Here is a 3,323-nt window from a genome sequence, read left to right on the forward strand (position 1 = left end):
TATTTGTTCTAGAGTATTGACAATTATGGCATGTACTAATGTTTTTTTTTTTTTGCTACTGTACTGTGTTTATAATAATAATATATAAAAGGCCAGAGGATTTTCTTGTATATTGATTGCTTTCTCTGGATGTGTCCGGCAGCTCAAACTGTGAGGTTAAAAGAGCAGCGGTCAAGGATCAGCTTTTACGTAACACAGACTGACCTCTCTCATTAAGAGCTAAAATAAAAATCAAGTCCAGCCTGAGACCTCAAAGAGGAAACCCGTAACTGTTCCCTGACCTGAAAATAAATGTTCTGATTTACAGCGGCAGGGTTTCTACTGGCTCTGGTTACTGGCATGTACTTACAGAGCTGGTCTGGGGTTAAACTCCTAATGAGCCCGACTGCAGATCGTATCCCGCTGCGTCACACATCGCACTAAAAACTTGTTTTATGCCATGACAGTAGCTTGAAATAATACGCAAGGAGTCTGAACGCTGCTGAAAGGAGTTTAACATGCTTTTGGGGATCCAGGACGCTATACAGACATGATTTACGATCCGTTGGCTGACGGACCACCAGGCTTTGGTGATTTCCGCTCAAATTCGACAGCCGACTCCTGAGAACCGAGGTCTGCTACTTCAGGCCAGTTTGCACCGACAGCGTTTCCTAGTCACATAAATCATGATCTATACTAACGTCAGTGTGTTTGGGTTTTTTTTTAGGCCACAGTGTTTTATGACGTCTTCACTGTATCGTCTCCTGCTCCAAAACAAACGGCAGAAACATGAACTGAAATCAAATCTGCGATGAAAATCCTCTTACATGTAATGCTTCTTCCTAACAGACTTCGTAGTTCAGAGAAATGTAATGTTAATCTTCTTTTATAAAGTGGATATATCTGACTCTGAAATCTGAAGGTTAAATAGCTGATAGCAAGTCTACATAAAGTAAAATATCACCTTTAGACTAATGGACCATATTACTTGGTATTAATCTTTAATTTGTAAAATGTGTGATTAGTATTAATAATAAATGCTATTACTTATTAAAATTGTTGCTTTTAAATCATATTCATGTCATATTCCAATGCATGACTTTGAGGCGTATTGCTTTGTTGACATGTTTTGCATTAAAATCTATACAATGTAAAAAATTATATCTAAACATGATGCCTTGATGCCATAAATATATTTGCACACTGAATTGTGATTTTAAATATTTTTATCGCTTTTCTTGCTAATATCTAATTCTCCATCTACTGTATACTGAAAAATATTATCAGTCTTTATCTGTATCTATATCTGGGTTTACAACTTCAAACTATCAAAATCTTCCTTGTTGACTGAAAAAATTTAATTAAATAAAAAATTTGATTGAAAACATTTTTTCGGTGGAAACCAAAAATTAAAGCCATTTAATATCTTAACAAAAGCACCTTTAACATATTGAAAATTATATTTGTAAATATTTTTTATCGCAATTAAGATTTTCTTTCTAATATCTAATTATCCATCTACTGTATATTAAAAATATTATCCGTCTCTCTCTGCATCTATATCTGGGTTTAAAACTTCAAACTTTCAAAATCTTCGTCGTCAACTGAAATAGAATAAAATAAAATATAAAAATTTGATGGAAAAAAAACGAATCTAAAATCTAAAAAAATACTGAATTACTGAAATAAATTAAGATTAAGTTGAAGTACTAAAAACCGCTAAATAAAAGCTAAATAAAAAAGAAAACAAAATCACAAAAGCACATAACAAAATTTCTAAAACTTTAAAATGAAAACTGAAAGTATAAAAATAATTAAATAGTTCATTTTAAATATAAAAATTACATTTCAGATATATTTCATTATATTTATTTATTTATTTATTTGCTAAATCAATTGTATATATTTTAATTTTATTTATCTGCTGCCAAAAATATTGACTATTACAGCATATAATAACGTTTTATTTATTTATTTTTTAAATGTTCTTACAGTACTGTACTCATAATAAAAAAAACAGGCCAGAGTTTTTTTATTCTTGTATATTGATTGTTTGTATTTTTCCACAAGAGCAGATGAGGATTCTAGAAGCTTCCAAAGGGCAGATGCCAGCCGCTGTTGCCGTTGGTTACCATAGGGCACCACTTTACAGACCATAAACCTCCAGTGCATGAATGCACTCGACAAAACACAGCAAACTTTGAACAAGAAATGTCTGGAATTCATGAGGAAGATAAACTTTGTGTCATAAAAGTAAATGTCTTGATTTAGTAGCCGTCTTTATAGCAAAGAAACCTCTAGAATGAGCGGGAGGGAATAAATCTGCTGAGAGACCAATTCAAACAGCAGTGAACGCGGCCGACAGAGAAACAGTCAACATCAAACGCTGCTGACGGAGAGAAACCTGCAAATGAAGCAGATTCTCACTCGCAGTGTGAGTTATAACAAACTGCGCATCAGAAAGAGTTGGGAGACGTTTGTCAGGATCAGGGAAGCGGACGGAGCGGCAGACAGAAGAGGTGCGAGGCCTTCAGGCTCAGAGAAAGGCAGAAACTAGTAGCTACTTTAAAGGGGTCCTATTATGCTTTTTCACTTTTTCAACTTTAGTTAGTCTGTAATGTTGCTGTTTGAGCCTAAAAAAGATCTGCAAAGTTACAAAGCTCAAAGTCCACTTCAAAAGGAGATATTTTATTTAACAGAAATCACTTTTCAAAAACTACAACGAACGACTCGTTTGGACTACAACGCACATTTTCCGGGATTTGTGATATCACAAAGATCGACGAATGGGACGAGACCTGGTTGAGCTGCACTAAAGAAGGCAACGAGTGTTATCACTATGTCAGAGACACGCTAGCTTTCCCAAGGCAGACGAACTTAAGAGTGGTTACAATCATCCGGGTTTAAATCGCGCTCAAATTGATTTGATTTTGACGCAATATTTACACTGAAGCTCGCAGGAGGCTATGGTAAGGGGCATGACATTTCCCGACCAGGCGCCAAATCACAACACACACTGGCCCAGCTAACCAATCACAGCACACACTGGCCCAGCTAACCAATCACAGCACATTTCGTATTTCACCCCCAAAACAAAATCAAGACTTTGTAAAAGAGCATAAAAACCCCAATAACGTGATATTTAGCCCCTGGAATGCTAATTTTACCAAGGGAACCTCGCCAAAAAATTTGTATTTTATCCCCCAGAATGCAATTTTTATCGGGGGACCCCCCTCGAAATGCGATTGGGCTAGTTTTGAGTAGCAATTGGGTATGGTAAGCTATGGTAAGGGGCATGCCATTTCCCGACCAGGCACCGAGTGCTGCCAATCACAGCACACACT

The 3,323-nt window shown here is 36.0% G+C and overlaps 1 protein-coding gene and 1 long non-coding RNA gene across 2 annotated transcripts in view; one reads left to right on the forward strand and one right to left on the reverse strand.

Annotated features, from left to right (window-relative positions):
- The window catches only part of lrrk1 (leucine-rich repeat kinase 1), a 114,525-nt gene that overhangs the window by 47,917 nt on the left and 63,285 nt on the right, over positions 1-3,323 (reverse strand). The window lies entirely within an intron of this gene.
- LOC107755646 (uncharacterized) lies at positions 388-2,482 on the forward strand. Its single transcript, XR_001641723.1, has 3 exons — positions 388-612; positions 707-808; positions 2,055-2,482. It is a non-coding gene; the product is annotated as an uncharacterized LOC107755646 (long non-coding RNA).

Source organism: Sinocyclocheilus rhinocerous, unplaced genomic scaffold (genome assembly GCF_001515625.1).
Source record: "Sinocyclocheilus rhinocerous isolate Xijiao unplaced genomic scaffold, SAMN03320098_v1.1 scaffold3186, whole genome shotgun sequence".
Classification (NCBI taxonomy): Eukaryota; Metazoa; Chordata; class Actinopteri; order Cypriniformes; family Cyprinidae; genus Sinocyclocheilus; species Sinocyclocheilus rhinocerous.